The 12,127-nt window shown below is 41.8% G+C and overlaps 1 protein-coding gene across 4 annotated transcripts in view; it reads right to left on the bottom strand.

Annotated features, from left to right (window-relative positions):
• The window catches only part of LOC148018271 (peptidyl-prolyl cis-trans isomerase ppi1-like), a 28,324-nt gene extending 16,578 nt beyond the window's left edge, over window positions 1–11,746 (bottom strand). For 3 of the 4 annotated variants that reach the window (XM_087662180.1, XM_087662178.1, XM_087662181.1), the window contains exons 1-2: window positions 11,519–11,746; window positions 11,207–11,428 (exon numbers count right to left, since the gene is read on the bottom strand). The gene's annotated coding sequence lies outside the window, so the exon portion shown is untranslated. The remainder of the gene's footprint in view (window positions 1–11,206; window positions 11,429–11,518) is intronic. The other variant, XM_087662179.1, reaches the window with a different exon arrangement.
• Between the last annotated feature and the right edge of the window lie 381 nt (window positions 11,747–12,127).

The raw sequence follows: 12,127 nt of genomic DNA, 5'->3' as shown, positions 1-12,127 counted from the left end.
GCCTGAATGAAGAGAAGAGAAACCATACTGAAAGGTCTTCAGCATTTACTTCCCGTGAGCAAGTGTTAGTCCATACAACTTCTACTAAGTGCTCCTGTTACAAAAAGGGCATATTGTGAGCAACTGCTGGAAGAAATATCCTGACAAAATGAAGTGCAATACACAGCCTAAAGTACATACTCAATGTGAGAGGAGTGTACTAGTTGTACCTTGAACAACTGACTAAACAATATTATTCTTATACTTGAGCTCTCTCTCTCCCTCTTGTGCACACTCTCTCATGCTTCCAACTCTAATTTGCAACAATTGGGACAGTCCATCATGAGCTGAAAGTGAAGCATCAACTACCTCCTTTTTGGTAATGTGCATATCACCTACTACTACCACAATATCTACATCATTGCATGAGGCTACAACAAGTATCTCTCCACTGTTAGAGAGCTCTTCAATGACCACACTATATGCAACATTTGCCTTTGCAACTTCTTTAGAGAGAGAGCTATCATCATCTTTCTTGTCATCCTTCTTTTTCTTTCCTTATTGTTTCTTTCTTCTTGCTCTTTCATGTAGTACCGACAATCCGGCTTTTTATGCCCTTTACGCCCACACTTATAGCAAGTAACATCCTATTGTTTTCCCTTGCTTTTACTCCTACTTTTGCCTTTCTTTCCTGCATTACCCCTCTTCTCTGACCTACCTCTAAGATGATAGGTTGAACCATTGCTTTCTCCACTGCTGATCTCCTCATTGAGAATAGAGCCCCTAACACCATCAAAGGTAAGAGCAAGGTTGTTGCTTAGCAAAACAACCAAAGCCTCCCAGCTATTAGGCAAAGTCATCAACAAGAAAATAGCCTTCAGTTTATCATTAAAAGGCTGCAAACCAAAGTTCTACAACTGACTCAAAATCCCTATGAAAGCATTCAAGGAGCTGCCTAACATGTGTACTGCATATATATGTGCCCAAAAGCACTTCTGATATACAAAAAACACCAAAATTCTCTGCAATTTCTCCAAAATCTCACAAGTGGGAAACAAAAAACTCGAATTAAACTGCTTACAGCACCAAGATTGCTTTAGTAATATCCCCAATGTGCATTTCACGCATCAATTTTGCCAAAATTCACAAATGTTAGCAAAAGCCCCAAATTTTCACTGACCAATCCTGCCCCAATTGCATTAATACATGTTCCCGAGAGCATAAAACATGAAAATTCAATAAAATTTTGCAAAATCCCTAAATTTCTGGAGTACAAAATGGCACCAATGTTAGTAAATTCGGCTCAGCTGAGCAAAATTTCATTGATACATAAAAAGCCCCAAAATTTTCAAGGCCAATGTACACTTGCTTTGCAATTTCTAGGTCCAATGTCACTATTATGCATGAACAGCATCAAATCTAGGAAAAGCCCCAAATTTTCGGGCACAAATTTGCACAAATCTGGGAACTGTGCTTACGCGCATGAACCCTCGTTATTGAGTAGGGGCTTGCTTGATAAAAATTGGAAAAAAAAAAAACACGGTTCTGGGCTAAGAAGTGCTGACATGACCAACGAGATGACTAATGCCACATCACGTTGACTGTTGCTTATCTCCGTGAACTTTCAGTGTTGCCACCTGCCCACAACTGACTACCGAGGTGTCGCCTACACACAACTCACTACCACTGACTTGGAAAAGCTGCACCTAGTCAAAACCGACCTGTTGCCTGCGTAGAAACACTGTCGCCTAGTCAAAACAAACACCTATTGCCCCTTGACTAATTGATAGGTGACAACTTGACTCCTTCATGCACACTAAACTAGTTCACAATGTCCTTAGGAAGCGCACACCCTTTTGTCACAACTCTCATACCAATTTGTTGGGATGAATGCGCAATGGGAATACGAGTCAAAAATGGAGTAGGAGCAATTTTGAGTGTGAGAGAGAGAGAATCCTAAGGTGAGTGTACCAGCTCATCCCAATACACAAAGAATAAAATGTATTTATATCTTAGGATACAAATAAGGGTATGTTCACACCCATATAAGTAAGTTTATACACAAAGAGATTAAGGGACTTACACCCACCACATCCTATGGTTGCCACTCCTCAAGGACTCCCTCAATCCCTAAATCTCGAAATGTCTCTCAAGCCCAATGAGGAGGAGGTCAATTCTCTACTCTCCATCTGCCGAAGTCTCTCGAATATCCAACAAGGCTGGCTCAACGAGTAAATCTGGTGGTGAAGCAATCTCCTCCTCCATGGAGGGTGAAGCCTCAATAGGCAAAGACTCCAAAGGCAATAAAAGACATGCCCAACTATCACCTAGATCTCCAAGAACGAGATGCATGAACCAAACATCTTGACTCATGTACACCTCCCAAGAAATGGGATCATAAAGCCTATATCCTTGGGACTGTGAGCTATATCCGCGAACACCTGTCTCTTGGAAGCTAGCTCAATCTTGTCTCTCTTCTTCTTCGGGATGTGAACATAGGCATCACACTCAAACACCCTGAAATAAGAGACATCTGGCTTCTGTCCAAAATAACCCACAAAAGAAGTCATACCAACTACGGCCGAAGTAGGGGATCGATTAAGGATGTAGACAACGGTATACTGCTTGGGCCCAAAGACACTAAGGTATCTGTCGATGCTCCTGTAGTGACCAAGAGGCACGAAGATCAAGGCAGTCAGTGTTTGTTACACGCAGCAAGATAGAGAGAGAGTGAGAGTGAGAGAGAGAGCAAAGTAAAGAGTGTGCACGATTAGTGGGTACAATGACGAGTGTACCTCTTTAGGTTTTTAAATAGATATATATGCGTAAGTACAAGTGCTAAGGGTGTGTTCACACCTGAGCAAGGCACGAGGGCCTTCATTCCCAACAACCTCCCACCTAAAGACAATGTGCCTTAAGAGGAGAAAAGAATCAGCTAAGTCTAGGTATGTACAAAGCTGAAATACATATATCTATCCAACTCCCATCATTTGTCGGCAATGAGCAAACCGCTCTACTGGAAGACCTTTCGTGAGGTCTGCATGATTATCATCTGTATGCACTTTGACAAGCTCAGCACTTGCTATCAAGTACATCTCTAATGAAGTGGTCAGCCGCAACCAAGCCCAAAATGGTTCTCAATGTAGTCATTCTAACTACAGGAGAGAAAATCTCATCAAAGTCAATTCCATGTTCCTGCTTGTACCCCTTCGCAACCAATCTTGCTTTATACTTTGGTGAGGAACCAGAATTGACCTTCATCTTGTAACCCACTTCAATGGAAGTGTTTTCTGCCCTTTAGGCAACTGCACCAAGTCCCAAGTGCCATTTTTCTCAAGAGATTCCATCTTTGACAACATGGCTTTATACCCTTTCTTGCTGTCCTTTCTGTCCATTGCTTCCTTAAAGCAAGACAGTTCACCACAATCTATCAACATAACATAATCAGCCACATTATTTGCACCAGGAATGAATCTATCAAGTTGTCTAGTAGCCCTAGACGATCTCCTAAACCAATGATCATTGTTTGCTTGCCGTTGAGCATTTTCAACTTGCTGTCCTAGCATTTCAGCCTGCGAATCAGCATTAACAGTCTGTTGTCCTGGCTGTTCCTACACATGTAGTGGCTCATTATCATGGGCAAAAGCTAGCTGATCATTTCCACCATCATTTTCTACATTTACAAGTTCATTTACAGCAAGTATTTGCTGTTGTACAGCGGGCCATTTTGCTGTCCAAAATGTATTTCTTCCCGGAATACAACCCTACGGACCTCCTCAATATTTTCGGATTGTTTATGCATGCGATCTTCCCAAAAGATAACATCATTGCTGTGTACTACTTTTCTTTTCTTGGGATCCCATAATCTATACCCCATTTCACCCTCATCACCATATCCTAGGAAAATACATTTACAGGACTTTGGCTCAAGGTTGCTGTGTTTTTCTTTACGAATGTGCATAAAAGCCTCACAACCAAACACTTTCAGGTGAGCATATGAAGGTGGCTTGCCCAACCACGCTTCTTGGGGAACTTCCCCCCCCCCCCCCCCCCCCAAGACCTATTTAGTGACCGACTAATTAAGTGTATGGCTGTCATAACAGCCTCTACCCAAAAACCATGGGGTATTACAGCATGAGATAGCATCGTATGGACCTTATCCTGTATGGTCCGATTCATACGCTCTGCAACTCCATTTTGGGGTGGATTATGAGGGGCATGAGCTCCCTCTTTATCCCTTTGCTGTCACAAAATGCCAGAACGGCCTTTGGACACATATTCCACACCATTGTCAGAGCGAAGACACTTAAGTATCTTATCAGTCTAATTTTCAACCAATGCCAAGAATTTTTTAAACTTGTCAAGCACTTCATCCTTGCTACGAATAGGATAAGCCCATATCTTTCGTGTAGCATCATCAACAAAGGTGACAAAATATTTATTTCTCCCTAAAGATAATCCTGACATTTGACATACATCTAAATGTACTAACTCTAGAGGAGAAGATTTGAGCGAAAGAGACTTTTTATGAGACGTCTATGCATGTTTACCATAAACACAATGATCACAATGCTCAAAATTAGCATAACGAAGACGAGGCAAATAACCCAAACGAGAAAGCACTTTCATTCCTGTTTGACTCATGTGTCCCAACCGGCTATGCCACAAAGAAACACTTGGCTGCTCAGTCACGACAACAACATGATCACTCACACTGAATACATGGAGAGGATACAAAGTATCACCTTTATAACCTTTGGCAATCACTCTAGATCCCTTACAGATCTTCCATTTTCCATCACCAAAGGTGGTATGAAAACCATCATCATCTAGCTGCCCTGTGCTAATCAAGCTCTTCTTGAGCTGAGGTACATGTCGTACATACTAAAGTGTAAAACAGAGCCACGCTGAAATTGCAACTGTACACTGTCAATACCTGCAAAGTCACATGCATAGTTGTCCCCAAGATGGACAACACCATGTCGACCCCTTGTATAGGCAGAGAACCACTCACGATGAGGGGTGACATGAAAGAGAGCACCTAAATCAAGAATCCAGATATGCATGTCATCATCTATATCTGCAAGTAAAGCATGTGCACCAAACTGTAAAGAGACTAGAAGGACGTCATTCTCACTGTCATTGTCATGAGTGACTACATTCACCTCTTCGATTTTGACACTGCTCTTCTTGGGTTGACCCTCTTTCTTCTCTTCCTTGCTATCATCTATCTTCTTGCCCCTTCCTTTCTCTTTCTTCCATTTGTAATAGTCATGTTTAAAGTGACCCTTCTTGCCACAATGATGGCATTCAACATCTTTGCCACGTGATTTACTGTATCCCTTGCTATCAGATTTGCCTTCCTGCTGTGATCTACCCCTAGTATGCAAAGCACTAGAAGACTTACTCGATGCATTGTTCTGCCAATTCATTTCTTCCATGAGTAGAGGACTCTCTACATCAGCATACAAAAGAATCGCATTGGAATTGCTCATAGCAATCTTGAATGTATCCCAACTCCCTGGAAGAGTACAAAGCAAAAACGTAGCCTTAAATTCTTCATCAATCAAGAATTTCAAGGCAACCAGCTAGCTGAAAATGGAGTTAAACTCACTCAAGTGAATAGACATTGCTGTACCCTCTTTCATATGCAAATCCATAAGCTTTTTCAGCCAATACACTTTGCTTGCAGCACTCTTCTATGCATACAGTTCTTCCAGTCGAGTCCATATAGCATATACAAAATCCAAACCTTCAATGTTAAACAACAAGGCATCAGAAATCGATAGCTCGATGGTTGAGCATGAAAGCTCATTTAACTCATCCCAATCGTCCTGTTCCATGTCTGCGGGCTTTGCCCCTTTGGTTTTGATCGGCTTTGCCTGCTTCTTTTGCAACAAGATATTGTAGTACTGTTTTTGCCAAACTACAAAGTTATGTGCTCCTTCAAGCTTCTTTATGTGCATGAGATTATTGCTGTCACTGCTGCCAGCCATGATTTTCAGCCCAAATGTGACCAAAATTTTCAGCAAACTGCAGGCCCAAACTATCACACAAGTGACCAAGGTACAAACAAGTACCAACCAGCAATAAATGACCACGTAGAAACAGAGATTTCAGATCTGTAATTAAATTTTCAGAAGCATCAAACCATGTGCTATAGCATTCCACAACTGATTACAACTGTTCCAAGGGCATATACATCACATTACATGAGAAACCCAAATTTTAGCTACAATTTCTGTTGTACATGTACCCACGGGCATAAAATTTGACGCGCACAGTCGAAAGCCCCAAAAATTTTTTAAGCTCAAAGCATCAACCACACATCTACATTGTCTCTGTCATGCATAGAACAGGCCAATTTTTCCAGAATAGAGCAATTTCAGCAAAACCCCCAAATTTTTCCTAGTGTTATATGTCCAAATTACATGGAATTGAACCTGCATGTACATAAAATGACCAAATGGCGCACAAATTTTGCCCAAACTGCAAAAGCCCCAAATTGCACGAGCTCCAATGTGCATCGATGTCAAGAAATTGGGTAAATTTCAGCCCAATTTTTGCATGTACATGAAAAGCCCCAAATGTCGAAGGCAAAATGTCACAAATTCCTGCAATTTCTAAGACAAATTTGCTTGTCCTGCACCACAATCCCCAAATCCGAGAAAAGCCCCAAATTTTCGGGCCAAAATTGCACAGATTTCAGTGAAACTAACTCATTCGAGCAAAAAATTTCACTTGCATTTAAGAACCCCCAAAACATTTCTGAGGCACCTGTGCATTCAATGTCTGCAATTTTTGGTCCATAGATCACTGCAATGCGTGTACGGTGTCATGCACCAAATTTGGGAAAACCCCCAAATTTCAAGACACAGATTTGCACTCTATGCTTTTAGGTGTGAAAACCCGGTAAAGGGGAAGAAAATAAGAATTAAAAAAACAAGAAAATGGGCCGTTGACTTGCTGCCCATCGTCAGTGCAGCCCGCTCGTCATCCGTGCAGCCCGGCACCCTATCGCGCAACAGTTGCCTCCAGTCGTCCATGCGTTAGATGTCCGTTAAGCTTGCATCTGACCAATCGCCTGGCCCGTTAGTTGCACCCGACTACTTCACGCCTGTTGTCCTATCACATGGTCGCCTGTCAGCTCTTCCATGCAGCCCGCTAGTCATTCGTCAACTGTAGTCCTCGTCCGTGAGCCTAGTCCGTCATGCCTGCTCTACTGCCCATCACACTTCTGCACCAGTCGAGTGCCTCTTCTGCACTTGTCGACTGTCTCCTCTGCTCACGAGCCTCCCTGCAACTCCCCTGCATCTGTCGACTGTTGATTGCTGCTCGTCGAGTCCACCTAGGCTCCTGCAACACCTGAGCTGTCTCTTGCCTACTCTGATACCAATTTGTAGTGACCGGGAGACACGAAAGTCGAGGCAGTCAGTGCTCATTCGCACAGTGAGACAAAGAGTGAGAGAGAGAGAGAGAGAGAGAGCAGAGTAGAGAGTGTGCGCGATTAGTGGGTACAATGACGAGTGTACCTCTTTAAGTATCCCTAAGTAGTTATTGACCCTTGGACTAGCATTACCTAACATTAGTGGCCAATAAATTGGTAACACTGCGTACCACCTAGTACCTATCAGGCATAGCTTATTACAACTTTTGCCTTTGACACCCTCTGCATCCTCGAGGTTCGTGGCATGTTACTATGAAATAACTGCCATGTGTATCACATGTGTTGAATCACCTTGCACATTTGATTAATAACTTATTCAAATGTTATTAGCAAGATTAAAGCATCTTAAAATTTCACGTCTCCATGACACTGCGATAGGAAACATCTGACTTTAGCCCAAAATATATCTCAAAAGAATTCGTATCTATAATGGCAATTATATATGACTAATTTAGAATATGAACTACGGTGGCCACTACTTTTGCACAAAGACACTAAGGTGTCTACCGCCACCAATGCTCCATCATAGTTTGAGCCATCTCGATCATATTCCTCTTCTTTCACTCCAAAATACCTCTCTTAAGAAGTGTTAGTGTTAGCTTAGTGCCGCCACCGATACTCCATCATAGTTTGAGCCATCTCGATCACACTCCTATTCTTTCGCTCCAAAATACCTCTCTTAAGAAGTGTTAGTGTTTAGCATACTCCTGATGAATCCCTCAATTTGCACAAAAACAAGCTAATTCATTGGAGATAAACTCTCCACCTTTCTCGAATCTCACTAACCTAAGCTTCTTCCTTGAACAATTTTCCTCGAAGATGAGCCAATCCTTAAAATGTGAGAAAGCTTCAAATTTTAGCGCCAAAAAATTATACCCTTGTCATTCTACTATAATCGTCCGCAATCAACATCTCTCCTTGGGCAACTCTATCCTCATAAATCCACACAACTATAGGAACAAGCTCCAAGGGCTCCTTTGCCTTTCTCAAAGCCTTGTTGGAATCACATATCTATGTTGTTTACTACAAATGCAAGAGCCAATAACTCAATATTGTACGTGACTCTGTCGTGTTTGGTACATGGATTCCATTTTTCGAGCATATCTCTAAGTTCTCCCTTTGCAGTGTTCTCTTGTTTTCTTCTCTTTTCTCTTTTATCTCATGTTATGCGATATATTACAGCAGTCTTCTACACTTGCATCGTTGCACCCACTTCAAACATAGTATCAAACATTCATGTTCTAGCTCCCTGTGCTATTTTCTACTCTTGACAATCTACCCTCAGTTTTCTCATACTAATCTGCTTTTCTCTGTCTACTGCAGCTAGGCGACCAATTTCTGAGGACTTTCAACTTGTTTTTCAGACTTAAATTATTTGTGTTTTTATGATGCTGGCAACTGCACTTAATGCTTCTCTGTCTACATTTTGACATGTAACATTTGCATTTGCAGCATCTTGTGCTTCTGTAGACTGGGCAACAGGGGGTTTCCAACCTCCATCCCAAGTTCATCATGGGCTATTACTTGGGAATTGGCTTCTAGCCTGAGCTCACATGAAGGGACACTTTGGCAATCTTGGCCAAAGGCGGGGAATCCATGTTCATGTATGCTACTGTAAGGCATTGTTGATAAATACAAAGAGCTATTATGATTCTTCTCTATTTTCAAGTGTTAATATGATTGACATTGATATCAGACTCTCTTTGAGGCACCTTATCACCCACTGCTTGGGTATCCATGGTCCTATTCTGATGTCTTTGTTACATGGACTATGACGAGTCATTATCGTATCATTCTAATGTATTAGACCACCCATGATCTGAGAGAGGCTGTTAGCAATATAGTTAGCTCAAAAGTGAGGACACATTTATTGCTCACCAACCTGATCACCTATATGGCATATTTTTGGTTTATTTATTCAGACCCCTCCTCCACGGTCCTTTCATTCATCATCTACAAATTCTAGTGCAAGCCCTATTGGAGAGAGGGAGCCAGTGCCAATACCCACACAACCAGTGACTCACTATCGTATGCAACTGTCTCATGTTTGGTATATGGATTCCATTTCCCAAGCATATCTTTGGGTTCTCCCTTTGCAATGTTCTTTTATTTTCTTCTGTTTTCCCTTCTCTCGTGTTGTGTAGTCTATTACAGATATCTTCTATGCCATCGTTACACCCACTTCTAAAAACTTCAGCCTTGTGTCAATGCAGCGAATGCACAACCCTTTTACTCACCCTCAAATGCTGAAAATGAAGCCTTGGCATTGAGTGTAAGCCTACTCTTTAGATCTACCCATGATTAATCAACCCTTCTAAGAAGGAAGAGAACACACACACACACACACACACAGAATAGAATGCTGAAGACTACAGAGTATGAATGCTGAAGACTGAAGGAAGATATGTACAACAGATTGTCACACTATCACCAGCTAGAGCTCTCTCTCACCTGCAGAAAACCTGAAGTCTAAATGTGACCATGACCACGGGCAGGCTGGCTATATATAGCCATCAATAAACTAATCAAATACATCAGGTCAGCCAAGCTGAAAATTGGCCAACTGCATCAACATGAATAAAATAATAATAAACAAATCAAAAATGCTGTGATCACTGCTACATGGCACCTGTCCGCCCTGCCTGGTCTGCCCAATCTTCCTGAAACTGTCCAAGAAATGCTGGCGACTGCATAAAACTTGTCCAACCAGCATAAATCATGGTAAGCATGAGCTATCCTTGGTGCTAAGGTGACAATTAATGCAAGCTTTCTTAAGGAAGATATTACACACAAACATAATTGACCCAATTCAAGGGAAACTATTTGCATGACAAAAACTTGATAGTGACAAGAGGCATTTATCCCAAGGGCCAAGCACTTAGACACAGAAATTATGTCCCAAAGCATGGTGCTTGGGGGACATGTCATCAATTAGACTACAACCTACCTAACTAGCTTTGAGTGATGTTGCATAAACTCCATTATCGCTTCTTTGCTAAGCCCATTCTTGGCGCTCCATCTTGGCCCATTCAAGCCACCATCTTAATTATCAGCCAAGACACGTTGCATTTCAACCCACTCTCAAGTCTACATATCAGCAAGTCCAGCTCCATCCAAATCCTATCTAAGCCCCATATTTACAAGTCTTAGCCCGTTGTAAGGCAAGGCCATTGCCAACCACCTTGAAGGGGAAGAATATCGTGTGCATGCTATGCCCACACTTTCTACACGAGTGTTCTACGGTGCTCAAATGTCACCAAAGAAAAGAGAATAAAACATTTGAGTGTGTGGCACAAATCCTTCCATGGGATGTAGTGACCTACAAATAGACAATCCCATCAATGTTGGGGATTCTTTGTAATGCGAGGACTTCGACATTGGCATTCTCTTCTTTGGAAGAATACTAGAGCTCCAACAGCAATATTACCTCAAATAAAAGGAACCGCCTAGGCATGAGGCCTTTTGCAGTGAAAGCCTATGCATGCTTTAGAAGAGTATGACTATAGACATTGATCCGTTTCCGGGTGGACATGAGACACAGACAAACACTCATGATCATGAATCTGGCACTTAAAGATTTTGGACTCGGACTGATCCTTGTTGTGAGCGATAACAAGGACATCAGCCTACCCGACCTATAGGCCTCCTAACACTTTTTTATTTCAGTCTTGTTTCTCTGCATTTCATGATTGCATTTAGTTTTGTCAATGTATCATTAGTATTCTTTCTCTGCATTACGTGCTTTACATTTCATGATTGCATGTGGTTACGTCAATGTACCTATTCAGTAAGATGAAAACATCTGTAATACACTGTCCCGCTGCATTCTATTTCTCCTGTTCCCTGCTTTTAGTCATATACCATCCCCATCTCGATCACAACTCCTGTAACATGTTGCCTTTAATTGCTTCTTGTTCGCCTAATCCGCCTCAAACCAATGGTCTAACGGCAGGACCTCAGCAGCGTTCACCGCATGGTCATGGATTGCCTGAGATATCTTCTCTGGTGCAGGATGACAAAGTTACTATTAAGATGTGATGAGAATAGGAAAAAACAATCAATGGCAAAGAGGGACTCCAAGACGAGATATACCAATTGTTGCCTGTTATGTTTGCAGATACAACCTATTGAGATGCATTCGGACCTTGCAACCTGTTAAGAAGGATTGAAAGGAGGTTTCTTTAAAGTCTATATCTTGCAGCACGACGAAGGAAGAGAGTAACGCAGGAGCGCGCACAGAGAGAGACAGGGCGGGGGAAGGGGGCTGCGGGCCTGCTGCGTGGAGGTGGCACAGAGACGTCTTTGGCGTCGCAAGAAGAGAGACAGATGTGGAGATAAATCTTAATAATGTAACGTGAAACGTGATAATAATTATATTATAATAATAATAATAACTAGTGTCATATAGCACACCCCTTGTCTCCAAGAGGCAAGAGAAATTGTAGTGCAAACTTTATTTAATAATCCATTTGTCCTCCTGTTTCCTTCTTATGTTTCTACTCTCTTTCTCTCACAATCCCTTATATTTAAATCTCTCTCCCCCCTCTCTCTCTCCTTTTCTTCTCTCCCTACTCTCTCTCTCTCTCAATTCCCTATATCTAAATCTCTTTCTCTCTCTTATTTTCTTCTCCCCCTCTCTCCGCTCTCTCTTTCATCTCTTTTTTTTTTCTCTTTTAAATTTTATATTTTTTCCCTTTGTCA

The sequence above is a fragment of the Lygodium microphyllum genome, chromosome 21 (assembly GCF_053477565.2).
Source record: "Lygodium microphyllum isolate KBCC chromosome 21, Lygodium_microphyllum_v1.1.10, whole genome shotgun sequence".
NCBI lineage: Eukaryota > Viridiplantae > Streptophyta > Polypodiopsida > Schizaeales > Lygodiaceae > Lygodium > Lygodium microphyllum.
The sequence above is the reverse complement of the archived record's forward strand: the minus strand, read 5'-3'. Positions and strand labels throughout refer to the sequence as shown.